The 16,284-nt window shown below is 29.6% G+C and overlaps 1 protein-coding gene across 3 annotated transcripts in view; it reads left to right on the top strand.

Annotated features, from left to right (window-relative positions):
- The window catches only part of LOC106681895 (cadherin-99C), a 430,333-nt gene that overhangs the window by 62,549 nt on the left and 351,500 nt on the right, over positions 1–16,284 (top strand). For all 3 annotated transcript variants that reach the window (XM_014422456.2, XM_014422457.2, XM_014422455.2), the window contains exon 2: positions 15,206–15,264. The gene's annotated coding sequence lies outside the window, so the exon portion shown is untranslated. The remainder of the gene's footprint in view (positions 1–15,205; positions 15,265–16,284) is intronic.

Raw genomic sequence — 16,284 nt, 5'->3', positions numbered from 1 at the left:
TTCCTTTATACCTGTTCCATGCCATCAGAGGCATACTACATGTATTATATGTTTACAAAACAAAATATTTGAGTATATATAATTTGTTACATTGTATATAACATTTTTAAAAAAAGTTAAAACAAAAATAAAACACTTAATTAATTAATAATAAAAAGAAGAAGGAAAAAAAAATAAAGATAAAAAAATATATAACAAACACAAACTAGAAGTTTTAGATTGCCCTTTTATACTTAGTCAGCTGGTCAAAGTCAATTTGTTTTATGAATTTTAGTTTGTCTTAAATTTAGTATAAAGTATGAACTCTTTCTCGGTCATATACTTTACATTCATAAAGTATATGTTTGTAATTGTGCACTTGCCCATCTTCATCACACTTGTCAGTCGATATATATATGTGAAAATTCTGAACTCAACCACCGTGTGATATATTTTAAAAACAATTGTTGATACATAGTGCTTACTATCCGAACACCAGAGTCCTGTTTCATAATAAAGTACAAACTAATACTATTAGTCTTATCGATTTAACGTAATGCAATTGCACTGACTTGTACAATAGTAACTTGTACTTCAGTACTTTTAAACATTTGTAATATCCCTAATAGTCCTCCCTATTATGAAAAAATAAAATTAGTGAAATTACCACGGTATTTCTATGCTTGTACTATGAACCAATAGTATTAGCTTTCATTATGAAACTGGGCCCAGTATGTAGATTCATTCCTAACACCTTTTTTGTAGCAAACTCGGCATTTTTTTTATATAGCTTTTTCTCTATCGCTTTTCATTTGTTCTGGAAAATAACTTTCAACTATGTGTAATGGTTTAGATGTAGAGCTGCTTGTTGATGCTTTGGGTGGGTTTTCATTGTGTTGTAATCTACCAATTTCTCTTACACTCTATCAAAAACTGTAATCGATCCAAATGGCCTTTATCTTTCTTGTATATAATATTTTCATTGGAGCAGTATATATGAATTAAACCTTAAATATACGTCCCGTCCATTCCAGGGCGCAACTAATATTTCAAGGACATATTCGTTTGTCCTACGTGTACCCGATATTATTTACGTTTGACGTATTTATACGTCCCACTAATTATGACACATTAACATGTTATGACAAATTAACAGGCTAATTATGAAACAATAAATGCTTTATTTAATATGAGTAAAAGATAAAGTTAAGAATGAATTATTATTTTTGTAGATTTTCTAATTCGTAGTAAAACATCAGTTATCACATTCCAAAGGTATGTAAGTGGACATGTTTTTTTGATTCGATAATTATAGTAAATGGAATAAGAAAACTGTATCCAGTTATGAATTAATTGAATTCCTGCCTTACCATAACCTGTTGCCCACATTTGATGGTCATTCCAAGTGGCGTTATAACTGTTCTTGTCCAAGGTAAATTCCTACTTGTAACTTCCTCCGTAAAAGAGTAAATAATCTTATTCAGAAAATATTATCAGTTTGTCTGAATTTTTTAAATTGTGAAATAATCATTGTATTATTTTTATGTTTTCACTTACTTTATTTTAATAATTTTCCTTACAATATATTCCACATATAGATGTGTACTGAGGAAAAGTATTGCCCTTTTGAGGTTTCCTTAGTACAAATAATCTGGTAAAGCAAAATGCTTTTAGAAGAAGCTAGTTCAAGAACGAAAAGTCTTACGAAACTGAAATTACCTATTTAAGGGAAGCATATGACTTTCTTGTGACAACAATGTTTCATTTAAATCAATTTACCAGAAGTACCATTTAATAGAATAGATTTTTTACATTTTTCCCATTTTTTCGAAAACGATTTTGATTGAACTCGCCAAGCCAATGTAGAATGATATGGTCTTTAATTTCAGTTGAGTCTTTTCCTCATTGAAATAGTTATTTTTAAAGAATCATCCTTTTAAGTACATTTAATTTTGTTTGAAAAAAAAAATAAACAGTTCTCATTGTTATTGATAATAACCAATATATAAATACAAAATATCTACAGAATTTTATCCATAAATAAAAGAAAAATAGAATTATTCGTTTCTAATGGGAAAAACCGAAACAACCCGATCTTTTCCGATTGCATTAATGCTTCGTTATCGTTTAATAAACTTTATATTCTTTATTCCCACCTCGAGACATCGACTTTATAATAACAGGAAAATAACTTTTTTTTTAAATGCATAAACAGTGATCATTTAAAAACGAGCCCACCAATCTACACAAAATTTGGGGACGTATGGAGAGTGGTAAGTGGACTTTGTATGATGTGCGAACAACACCAATTTTTATATATATATGACTTGATTTTTATCTTTATAGGCAATTTTGTCATGTTTTGGCATCTAATATTGATTATTTTATTCTTAGTTACTTGAAAAAAACAAATAGATTGTAAAGAAGTAGTTCATGGTTTTTCTGAATAAAATAGAAAAGTATTTCTAGTAAATGCTTTTATTTCTTTTTTTAAGTTGGACACCTGTCTAATATTAAATAAATAAAATTTTATCTATGTTAGTCTCAAAACATTTTATATTCCTTTACATTTATTAGTAATATTGTTATTTGTTTGGAATTGTTAAATATGTATATTATATGTGTAATAAAAGCTGTTTGTGATAGATTGTCCCTTAGGATGGCCGAATTGGCCGAAACGTCGGACTTATAAAGGAATAAAAAATGTTTTGAGACTAAAATTTTACTTATTTAAACAATATTAACTATTATCAAGAAAGTGTTAAGGTTATGAATAAAATAAATAATTATTTTATTCATATATTGTTTAATTCTGTTAGTAACCCGGTGTTGTTTAGAATATAATTTAGAGGGCCTCATATATAATCAGGAGAGTACTTATATTCTAAAGTGCCCGAGGCACCCTTGTTTATAATGGATTTACTGGGAATTTAGAGCATACTTAATACAATATTTTTAATCTAACACTATATTACAAATTATTTTTCTTTTAGTTATTTTATAAAAATTAGAATTTCATTCAAAAATACATTTTTGCTGGCAGATTAAATTAATTGGGTAATATGGGTATGATTGTGTTATAAAATCTAGAAATATTATATTTGTATGGATGTAACATAAACTCTATAAATGCTATATTGCTTTAAGGCTAGTTTACATGATGACAGTGATGTATCGAGGTAAGTGTAACGAAAATGAGACTGTGGAGCACCATGGTAGCGATCATTCACTATGACATTATACAACAGTGTTGACAGTCAGTTGAAAAAATCACCATTACTGTTAAGCTTAATAACTACCGTTGATACGATTAAAAAATGGGAAATAATCAACAGTCAACAACACAAGAAAACAATGTCTCCTCCTCGAAATCGGCATTCCAGTTGATAATACGAATGAAGTGGGTGGGATGCTCACTGCTAAGTATACAGTGTGGAGTTAACGTGGAAATAGCTGCACTAATCGTGTTAAGGTAGCGTTGTCTACTGAACTACTACTTTCATGCACTGTTAATTATCCGTATGTTACAGCACTGCCACAACAATAAATTGATATCGTGACAGCAGTTATCATACAGTTTACACTATGGGAGTGTTCGATTGTGAGTGCACTGAATAAAAACGGTTACTCTGAAATAAGCTTTTATGTTCTTTTTTCACAATTTCATATGTTTATAATACTACGCATGTAGTTTCTGCCTGTTATAAAATTATCATTAAGATTTGTCTTAATTAGTTTTTCGGATAAAATGACACTGAAAAATTTATTATAGGGTTCACCTTCGGATTATGCGTTGCTTATATTTTGATCTAGAGTGAAAAAAAATTAAATTCTATTAAAATAATGATTAAAAAATAAACTAAAACTTTGCGAGAAGCCAGATAATATTTCTTAGAAATGCCGACTTAATTTTCAATTTAATCTGGAAAATTACACAATGTCATGAAAATCGTACGGAAACAATCTGTGGAAGCTTTGATGTTGCTTTATGTTAGTAATGGAGCTTTATATGCCATTATATAGTTATAATATGTGTAAAATAGGGGTCGATACATAGTACCCTGGGGAACATAATAGGCGGACAATGGAGTCTCTTGGTTATCGTCTAATTAGATCTTAGCGTGTGTTCGGGGTATCTGACCTGCTCCCGGCTTCTTTAGATCTTTCTCCCATCCCTCCTTTAATAATTAACTCTTATTTATGTACATGCAATGATATATTTCTATTATAAATTAGTGATATCATATATATCTTGAATTGTTAATGTTTGTGGCTTACAAGCAGAACAGGAATTTTCTCGATGTCTTGTTTATGCAAACATATTTCAGGATACATGAGTGTTTGAGGCGCATTTCTGTTTCTCACAACATTTCTTCACTCTACTACTATGGTTTTCTTCAATTTGTCTATTATGATAGTTTTCAACAGCTTTGCAAAATTTGAATTAAAAAAAAATAGTTTAAAATTAAATCATGATGTGCTATAAAAAACATTAAAAAAAAAATAATTACAAAAACAGTCCAGAAATAATCCATAGCTCAGCAAGGTATGGAAATACTCCGAATTAGAAAATGTATTTTTTGAAAAACTTTGCGTTATCTGAAATATATTCTAAAAGGAATAAACATTTTTAAAAAAAAATTAAACATTTATGAGAAGTAGAAGGTAAGATGATAATATGGAACCTCAGTTTGTTTTTAAATTAATTTAGTTCTTCTTTTGTGTTTAAATATAAGTTTATGGTCTTGGTGGATTACTAGACTAACTTTGCATGTTTAAGTTGAAGGTCGTTTTTCAGTTTATTAGGTAGAGAAGGATTAAAACTGTTTGTATTAATAAAGTCCAAGTTGAGGTGTAGAGAGGTGCATGTAATGCACCTCATATTCATACACTGTATGCACCATTGTATTAATTCACATGTTAATTAAAACTATTCAAGATTGAACTAAAGAGTTATGATTGTTTCAATTTTGATTGCATAGATAGATCAAAAATGCTGATAGAAAGTGATGTACTGTTAAAATATACTTATAATAAGAAATAATTCATGATTTTACTGATCAAAAATCAAGAAACATAGGTCGAGGTGATAGTGACTGCTCATTCGCCTGTTTTAGTTTAAAATAAAGTTAAAGTGGTAATCTTCAGTGTTAGACAGGTCTTCATTTATGAGAGGATGGTGTGCCTTGAAAGTAAATTAAGTCTCTTCAATTGAAGAAAAATTAAATCGTTGATTAAATATTTTGTATATATTGAATAATTTTTAATTAAAAAATATTTTTTATTGATTAATAATAATACAAACTGTTGTAATCAAGGACAATAAGTATTTATTCATGCTACATAAACTTTATTAATCATACTAAACAAAGAAAGAAGATAAAAATAATAGTAACAAAAAAAGGATAACATTTAATCAAATAGACTGCAAGTATGATATATACATATCGCAGAGTAGCGGCTGTCACCTTAATAGTCACATCATCCAGAGGAAAGAGCTTTGATTTATTTTGAAATTAAACGTTTTCCAAAGATATTAAGGTAGCCTGTGATGTTTTCTCTACCAGTGTCCTGCAGACTATCCTAAAAATATTAAAGCTGCCATAAAGCAACGACGGTCTATCGTACAATATCTAAAATATGTCAAACACAAAACAAAAAATTGTCAGATGTGCGACTACTCAAGCAAAGCAGCGATAAATAAATATTAAACCGATATAATGATTAATATTGATGAAATTAAAAATAAAATCAACTTTAAGTAAAAATAAAATTATTACATATGACGCACATTTATAAATATTTACTGTATTTACATTTAGCTTTAGGAATTGTGAACCAAGCCTTGCCGCCCTCATGTGGAAGGTTAGAAAAATAAAAAAAGTAAATAAAATGTATATAATTTAATAGTATTGGTGGACAGGATCTTGGTTAAAAGTAGGTATGATATAATAAAAATTAAACTTTTATACCCGTAGCTCAGTGGTTAAGACACTGTCTTACCAATTTAAGGTCTATTGGCAGTGCCGGTTCGAATCCGGCCTGGAAACGTTGACTTTTTCATTAAGTGGTGGTCTCACAAAATGAAGAACTTGAACCCCCAACCATGGCTATGTAATATAGGACTCCTTGGCCGAAAAAAAAAATTTAGGGACGCGACGGCCGTGCGGATTGGTTCGGAACGTTTTGGGTTCGATTCCCACCTGAGGCTGATAATATTTATTTTTCGGCGATCCCGAACCGGTACTCCCACCTTGGTTAGTACGCGGCAGCACCTCAGGTCAGGGGTTGGCAAAAAGGACCACTAGGCCCACTTGCCAGTCTTGTTCCCCTACCAAATACCAGTATATAATATATTTTATAAAACTTTAGACAACGTGAAAATTCTAGTAAATAGTTTCGGAATTCGGAAAGTTATACTGAAAATTTTTCGATCGGTAACTAAATGCTGAGAGAAAGCAACTGGACAAAAAGACAAGTCGGAACAAGCGGAAGATATGAGCCGATGTCCATTGAAGCGGACTATTATTATGGAAACCAGAAGTATTGAATGGGGACCGCCCGCTCCGTCTAGTTTTCTTTCTTACTGCCTTTTTGTAATCACAGACTTTCCTAAGGAAGTACATGAATTACCTTCACTTTTCCGAGGTTCTTTTTTGAGATTTGACAGCAAACATTAGATTGAAATGTAAATCGTTTTGTCCAACAACTTTTTAATGAATTGAAGCGGTAGCTCGAAAAAGGGCGTTTATGGTCGAATGAGTTTTATTTCTTACAGAATTTTTAAAGCTATTTCATGATTTATGAAGTTGGTTGAGATTTTTGAATGGGAGAAAGTTGGTGTAATTTGGGTTCTTTCATGTTTTTATGTGAAAAATAGCTTAATGATCATGTCGCTCCAGGATGATCTTAGGAACTAGACAAAGTTATTCCTCCATTTAGTTTCAAACTTTTGGCTGATTAGAAGTTTCTTCCATTTTAGAGGGAAATGTATTGTGTTTTGAAATCATTATACCAAATAATTATTTATTTATTGGTTTAATAATTGGGAAATGCATTTAGAAATATATAGTTATACAATTGCATAGATATATTTTCTCAATCATTATATCAAATATTTTATTCAATTTATTTTTTACTGATTGTATAATGATTCTGAAATTTTTTTCGGAAATATTGAGTAATATTATTATACCATTACATAAATATAAATTTTTGGGGAATCATTATATGAGATTTTTTTAATTCACTTTTTGGGTAAAAATTCCGAAATAATTATCAGAAAAATGTTTGTACAAATACTAAGTATATTCTGAATCATTATATCAAATATTTTTGGATTTTTTTTACAATGATTTCAAACTAACTAGCAGATTTACAGTTATACAAATTTTTTTTTACTCTTTGCTCGGTAAATCTTAAACAGTTTACGGAAATATACAGTTATGCGATTATATAAGTTATACACTTGTACAAATCAAAAATGATTTGGAATCATTATACCAAATATTTGTTGTATAATGATCTCGGAATGCTTTTCGGAAATATACAGTTATATACAATTACACTAATATAAAATGTTTTGGGAATATTGCTCAAAATACCTTATAAAAAAATTCAACATTAATAATTTTTAATTTTTTTTTTTACTCTTAGTACAATGATTCCATAATATTATTTTATAGATCAAATATAAGAAGATAGTCAGGGTTGCTGTCAAAAAAAGAACAAATAGTTTATAACTATTTTAATGTCCGACGTTTCGCCCCACTTTGCAGGGCTTCATCAGGGCTAAAAAGATAAAAAAAACTGAGAATATTACTACAATAAGGTAATTTAACCTATAGCTCAGTGGTTAAGACACAGTCTTACCAATATGATGCCTATTGGCGGTGCCGGTTCGAATCCGGCCTGGGACGTTGACTTTTTTCATTGCGTGGCGGTCCCACAAAATGAAGAACTTTGACCCCCAACCATGGTTAGGCAGTATAGGACCCCAATGGGAGTCTTGGCCGAAAAAAAAAAAAAAAAAAAGTTAATTAAAGCTTGGATAAATATTATGTAAAAAGTCTTATCAGTTTATTTTTACATAATATTTATCCTAGCTTAAATTACCTCATTGTAGTAATATTCTCAGTTTTTTGTATCTGTTTAGCCCTGATGAAGCCCTTCAAAGTGGGGCGAAACGTCGGACATTAAAACAGTTATGAACTATTTGTTCTTTTTTTGACCGCAACCCTGACCATCTTCTTATATTTAAATTTTTATGGTCAACTATATATACACATATTTTATAGTTTGTTTGGACTTATTATTTTGAAATAATAAACTATTCTGTAATCATTTTCTGCGTCTTTTTACTTACTCTTTACGGAAAGAGTTTTTTTTTTTAATGAAATGTGCCTATTGCTTGATTATGATTTAAAAAAATGTAAAATAATACCTGCCCAAGTTAAACGTTGTAGCGTCCTAGTTCTAAGAATCGTACACAAGTTCCCAGAGAGACCCACTACTTGTAGATGTAAGAGGTCGCTAACCCAACCCGCTCTCAAGGCTAGAAGTAGGGCCAACGCTATCCTTTAGTTTTACCCTTTTAGTTTTGGAAGTCGTTATAGTTAGTATTTTTTATTGGTATTACAAAAGTTCAAAAAATAGGTACCAAAAAAGTTACATTTTCATTTTTTTTTTTAAATATCTAAAAGAATAAGCGTGATATTCATTGAAAATGAATGAAGTCACAAGTGTATGAATGAAGTTACCATTAAATGTAACTATGCATCAATTGACAAATTCAGTATTTTCATATCCTATGCTCAAACAAAAAGCTGATTTTATTTTAAAACAATTTTTTTTTTTATCTTTTCCTCTTGCTGTTATTCCTCAACATGTCTGCACACAGGAAATTATCAAAGAGACTCTTGAAATTGATGTGGCCACACCGATTTCAAGTATCGGTTCATGAACATTCATACTCTTATTTTATCCTATTTAATTATTTAACAATAAGCTTATTTGTTATTACAGTTTCATTGACAAAACCTACGTTCACACGTTAAAAAAACTACAAATAACAAATAGGCTAACAGTTATTTTGTTAAAGTGAATGAAATTGGAATATAAATGGTTATTATTGCTCCCATGACGTGGGCATAATAGCCTGTAGTAGAGGTTAATTTTGGGGCTTGGATTAATTAATTTTAAAACTTGGATTAATTAATTTTAAAACGTTGGAGAAGAATAAAGATAATGAGAGGAAAGGACAGAATAAATATGTTTTTTAATTTAAGTACCTACTTTCAAACAAAAAAATTTTTATATATTATATTAGTCAAGTGATAGAATGTATTAAAGAAAAGGAGAAAATAAAAACAATTTTTCAATTTTTTAATATATTTTCATTAATTTTTAAAAAAAAAGTTAAAATCATCAATTATTGCTTAGAATTTCCTCTTGGTGAGAGATACCTTCGGAATTTTTATCATTTCCTTAAAATCGAATCAAGTTCATAAATAATTTTTTTGTTTTGATGTGATTTTTGTCTCTTTTTGGACTCTTGAAATGAGATGCGCTATATTTGGTGTTTATACATCTGGTATTTGTGTTTTTTCTGTTCTAATGGTGCTTCGATTGACAAGCGTCAATTGGCAACTTGCTTCCCAGAAATTTAAAGATCCATGGTTTTGTGATAGTACCTTTCACTACTACTTTAAAATTAATTTTGCGTTTTATGGTGAATTTTCTGTTTTACACAAAACAAAAATGTTTGTATACATACATTCATAGAAAGTGTCGAGGATATTCCATTTATTACGATTTTTGGTAAAATTATATTTAAATTTCCAGGAATAGTATGTGATAATTTTCATGAAAGGCCATAAAAAATAATGAAATGTTTTCAACGGTCTTCCCCTGAACAACCTATTTTTAAACTATATTTTAAGTGGAATCTAATTATTTTTCGTACTCTGTCTTTGTTGCTTTATCGTTTCATGTCTACGGCCAGCAGCTGCTGCTAAAATTCCATTACTGCAAAAATGGAACCTAATTGTTTTTCCATTGGAACTTTCAATTCACTTTATCACTGTTCGGGTATTTAAATAGCAAGAGCAGGTTAATTAGTGCGGTCATCGTCCGCAATCATCTCCAGGCGAGATATAATGGTCGGGATTGTGGAGTTGGTGGAGGCATCGACAGGTGGTTATACTCATAAGCTATGCTCTTAGATTAAATAAATTGCTATCTATATTTGCATACGAAGCAGAGATAGCTATCGATATGGTCTTCATTATGCAGCCTGCAATTCTCTTCTGCTCCATTCATATCTTTCGAGTCGGCCTAATGCATTCATAACTCATGCGATTCCATTATCGTCTACTGCAGATTGGATCTCATTATCATAGTAAAACGTTTCTTTTAAAAAAATGAATCTTACAAGATTCCAGGATTATCAGTATTTCAGCTGAAAATTTCAGATTACGATCGTATTTTCGTCGATCGCGGACCAACTTTAATCATAACATGACTATACATTCGAAAATTGGCGCTGAGTAAGGTATGTTACCAGCGTTATACTGTGGTGAATGTACTGTATTGTCATCAAGAAGCGAGGTAGTACTATATATAAGTTAAGGACTCCTTAAGACTACATATTTATAAATTTAGAAGGTAATAACTACGAAAAGTATATATAAATAATAAAATTAAATATAAGCAGGAATAAATAAGATTAATTACGTCGGCGACTCGTGATGTTTTACGCTATTAAACAAAAACTAACTACGAAAAAAGAAAAAAAACACCGCCGTATTCCAGTTGAACTACTTGCCTTACCATACTTTTGAAATCTTTTTCTTATATTTAGCTACATTATAACTCTTGCTAAAACGAGGATTATGCCACATATGGTTTTTGATTAAATCTGTCCCTTTTACAATTCTTTATAAATTCATAAGCAATTTATAATTTATCGTTAATAGGCTACTCAGGGGTAAGACTCTCAGATAAGATAATTTGCAAATAAATTTATTTGACCAACGTATACTGAATACGGCTTTCTTGCCGTATTTAGCTATAGAATATAGAACTTATAATCAGTCAAAGCGGGCCTACGATAGACAAAATTCAAAACTATATATACATGCTAAAACATCTTTAAAAAAGTATCTCCTTTCTCTGGACTCCAGGGCACTCAGGAATAACTGGAAATGAGGCAGCGAAAAAAGCGGCTAAAGAGGCTGCTACAACGAACATTCCACCACTCCAAATTTTAGAGCTGAAAGACATAAAGGCATTTTTAAGGAACAAAATCCGAAAAAGTTGGGATTCAGTGTGGGCTGACGTACCACTCACCAATAAACTAAGAAATGTTAAAAAAACAAAACACAAAAGTGGACAAGTGCCATAAGGGGAAACAGAAGAGAAGAAGTGGTTGTTGCAAGAGTAAGAATAGGCTATTTCAAATTAACACACCTCCACTTAATCACAAAAGAGGACCAACCTATATGCCAAACCTGTCAGCTCCCATTATCGATAAAGCATATAAAATCAACCCTTTTTCACTTCTTTATCTTTATTACAGTAGACATTTCAGAGTTGTACTAGCTTATCTTCAAACTTTTCATCATCCTGCAGAAAATATTTTTCTGATCTATAATTTAATTATTATTTAGTTCATCTTAAAAAATTCCTAATGTGATATCCTCATATGCATCTATATAATGTTTGACTGATATAACCTTATCATATTTTTTTTTCAATACCTTTAATATATACTTCTTATAAGAAAGTTGAGCCTGAACTTAATTTATTAGAAATGTTTCAAAGTAAACGAATTAACAAATAAAGTTAATCATGAGAGAGGCATTTAAATGTAAGGCGATGAAATGTAAAGAGATGAGTTGTTATTGTTCGAAGCGTCTATTGTGGTAAATATTTTTAGAAGTAAACAAGGGTTGAATTTTTTCTTGGAATAATTTAAATTGATAGATAAATTATAACCCTTTATTTTATTTAAAAGAAATTTAGTTTTGGAATGAAAAAATGATTTTTTCTACGTTATTTATGATAACAAACATTTGAAAATATGTTTTAATCGTTGTATTACTTCAAATAGTATCCTTAATCACCTTAAACAATTACTACATATTAAAAAAAAATTATCAGGGAATAGTACGATTTTTAATTTTATTATTTTCTTTTTATCTTCGTCTGAAATCCTACTATTTTCAAAGAAATTAAAAATTAGGAAACCTTCAACTTGATTTATTTTGGAGGGTTTTTCCTCTCGTCCATTGTTCATAACCTCTCTTCAATTTGATCCAAATCCTACGTTAATAGATCCATTGGGAAGCTAAATTGACAGCTTCAGTTTCAACTAACTAAACGCTTTTTAAACCTTTTTATTTTATATCTGCGGTTGTAATTTGGTCTAATTTATGGTTTTTGTTGTGGTTTATTGAGCCCTAAACCACTCCTTAGTTTCATGTAGATTGATGAAATCGTGTTGAAGTTATTTATATATTTTCATTTTTTAAAAGAAACGAAAATAAAGTTTTTATTCATTCGTCATATTCGTTTCTAACGTTGCTGAAACCTTTAAATACAGTTTTTATAAGAAATTAAAAATTAGAAATTTTTGAATTTTTTTTGTAGTGCTAAATCATGATAATAAAGTTTAATTTTAACAAATAACAACAATTGATATCAAACTTAAATTGTGTTCATGTAATCTATATTCATCTCCAACTTAGCATTTGCGAAGCATTTCGGTCGCTAGTATAATATATAATCCTAATAATGATTTTTGGCCAACCTACATATTTTCCCTTGATACTGAAATTTTTGATGTAAAAAATAATACTATTTTCTCATAATCTTTCTAATGATAATAAATCAATCTAGATAATCTATAATGAAAACAAAAAGTTAAATTTTCTTGCTTGATATTTTACCTACAAAAGCTGTGATATTGTTTTATTTATCAACTTACGACACATAAGTTATATAAGCCCGAAAAGGTCGTCGAAAAGCAGTACAATGAAGTACCTGATAGACAGGATGTGAAAGATGGACTTCAATCACTGCCTCTTGTTCAGTAACCTCAGGGCACTAATCACTTCATTGTGAGAGGACCGCCTTTCGTTTGTTTAGTTCTTTTTATCTTTCATCTCGAAAATAACAAAAAAAAAAAAAAAAAAAACACCACCTGGTATAAACAGTCTAAAGGGAAAATGTACAATTTAGAGTGATACCTGATAACGACAAAACAAACTGATTATTCAGATGTTCCGGGTAATATAAAATTTTACATAAAAAACTTATTTCTTTATATTTTTTGTGTTGTTGGGTTAGCCATGGATACTTCCTGTTTATTGGTTAACAGGCTCAGATTGCATGAATAGCATATATTAGTGATTAAGCTTATTTATTTTATCTTGTTATCGCAATTTCTTGGAAGAACGACAAAATTAGTCTGCCATAAAATTAAAATAATAAATAAGTTATGTGTTTGGGATACTGCGAAAACGATTATTTCTCTAAAATGTTGGTTTTCCAGAGTAAATCAAAAGAACTGTCTTTGCGACGGTTGGTACACATAGTAGAATTATGCAGAAATTCAATTTTATTGCATTTTGAATTATTGAACTTATTATTTTTTTTTTACTTATCCTTATTTTTCCATCTTTCTTAGAATTGACCTATGGTGTTTGATGCAATCCTATGCTACACGTGGCTTTGATGATATAACACGTAAAGAGTTTTCATCACTTGACTTTTTGAACATTACATGAAATCTTCCATATAGGTTTTAAAATTTTTAATTTCTTCTTTTTTTTTTTAATTATCGGTTTAAAAATTCGATCTCTATTCGATGAAGTAATATCTTTCCCGAACTAGTTATTAGTTTTACTTAGAGAAATAAATACCCCTCACGATCCCGCATCTCATACTGCCCCAAGTGTACAAAAGAATTCTGAAACCAGCACTACTTTACGTGACTCCACTGTTCACAGCTCGTCAGCGTCAACCTACGTTTTTAGCGCTTTTAAGACTCAATACTTTGTAATATAATGAGTGATGTGAAAGAAGAAGGAACCACTAGATCTACACGCCCTGATAGACCTCCCAACGGTCCCGGAATTTATTAGAAGGGGGCATATTAAATTCCTAAATTCGTTAAGATTCCTGACAACTCCATTGCGATGGCAGGAACCAGAGGGTATTCTGTTGAACGGAGTAACACAAAATGGAAATATTAAATATTATGCTGTATTAAAAGAAGCCTCAGAACTTTATTACACCATGAAGAATTTAACCGAGAAATTCCTTAGAAGCTCTGCGTGAGTAAGAGTCAAGAGAATACATTTTTCATGTTACATACACTTTATTAAGAAGAAATTAATATTAAGATAACTTATTACCCAGACTAATAATTAAATTTAAAAAATTTAAATTAAAACTCGGTTGGTTTTAGAATATAACACCACAATTGGAAGCTTTGTTAACAGAATAATCTTAGTTGACGTGTACTTAATTATCTTGAGGAGACAATTAATATCGAGACTCCTTATCATCATAACCTTATTATTTTCTTTTTTATGTTTTTTTAAATATAGTAATGTCTATGGATTTTCTATTTTATTTTATTATTCATAAATGCACAGTCATTTAATTTTTATAATTCTTCTATCTATGTGATTACTTTTATCTTTATTACTTAGTTTATGGTTTTTGCCACATTTATTGTTCATTATATTAATTTTTTAAGAGCTTCATTCTTCATAATTCTACAATATTACAATCTAATTTACTTTTTACAATATATATTTATTAAAATGGGATTCTTTAAACTTCTATAGTGGCACACATGTGTTATAATTTAAGTTATTATTATTCTATGATTACTTTTATTCATATATATATTTTATTATTACTTCTCATATTTACATCATATTGAACCAGTTTGGTTTTTAAAGAACTGAAAAACGCCTGAAGTGTGGGTTGAATTGTTAACATTTAAGAAATGGTTCCTCTTATGTCTCGGTGTTATCCTTGACAACTTGTCAGACCATTCTTCCCGGATTAATTTTAGGAGTACCTCTTAATAGTTACTAGAAAAAAAAGTTTAAGTTTATTGAATGAAGGAAAATAAATCAGATTAAAAATTTAAACATTTATGTTTAGCATATATATTTATCTAATACATAGTTTTTTTTTTATTTTTCAGAAAATAAATAGATGCTGGAGGGGTTTCGCATCGGTCTCTTGCCTCAAGTGAATGTCAAGGTAATTGCGATTTAGTATACTTTTCCCTTAATATACGTTTGTGTTATGATCTATATTCTCATAATGTACAATTTCCTTATGCAAATTTTTATTAAAAATCTGCCTTATAATGGTTCAATCGTAACAGTTAGTAAGTTGACTCAGTTAAATAAAATAAAATAGGTTCTGACTTTTTTAATGGAGTAAAATAACAGTATTACATACTCTTCAGAATTCAAAAAAAAAAAATAAATAAAAAAAAGCAATACTTCGTTAAAGAGAACAAAAAAAATTAGTAGTTAGTGAATTTATTTTGAAATATCTATATCTTAAAAACGATTCGACATACAGGTATCTACTTTTTTTTCTAGTGTTGTTAGTAATTTTAAAGATATAGAGCTCCAAATGAAAAATTAAATTAAATTTTTTTGAACGTTTTGAAACAGATGCTATCTCCCCCCACCTATATTTGGCTGACTCATTAATTTTGACTTGTGATCATACATAATGTCCGAACAACTATAAATCAATTTATTTTAGCAAATATCATAAAAACTTCCATTCCTACGAAGAAAAACTTACTAAACTACTTTATAGCCCATTAAACTAGCTTTAATTCGAGTGCTAATAGACATAGATTTCTCAAGATAAATTCACTTACTACTGATCTTTCAGTAAACCTTTATGAAATATTGCTTTTTAAGTAACTATTTCTCGAAAACTTTTGAACGTAAATAGCTCTATTAGGGCTAATATTTTAGCAAATTTCCTTTTCCTTAAATGGTGTTCTCTTAGTTTTTCTAGTGTTGGTAGTAATTTAAAAAATATAGAGCTCTGTATGAAAAATTAATTTTTTGTAACGTTTAGAAACAGCCGCTATTTACCCCCTCCCTACCTATTCATGGCGGACTCATTAATTTTGACTTGTTATCGTACATAGTTATCATTTAAGAAATCAAAATTGGGGTAAAATAACTGCCTATTTTTTTTCTCTTAGGCTACCATAACGTTAACCACAGTTTTGCAGCATCGCCGAAAAGA

This window comes from Halyomorpha halys, unplaced genomic scaffold, assembly GCF_000696795.3.
Source record: "Halyomorpha halys isolate HHAL.00 unplaced genomic scaffold, Hhal_1.1 Scaffold373.1, whole genome shotgun sequence".
Classification (NCBI taxonomy): domain Eukaryota; kingdom Metazoa; phylum Arthropoda; class Insecta; order Hemiptera; family Pentatomidae; genus Halyomorpha; species Halyomorpha halys.
The sequence above is the reverse complement of the archived record's forward strand: the minus strand, read 5'-3'. Positions and strand labels throughout refer to the sequence as shown.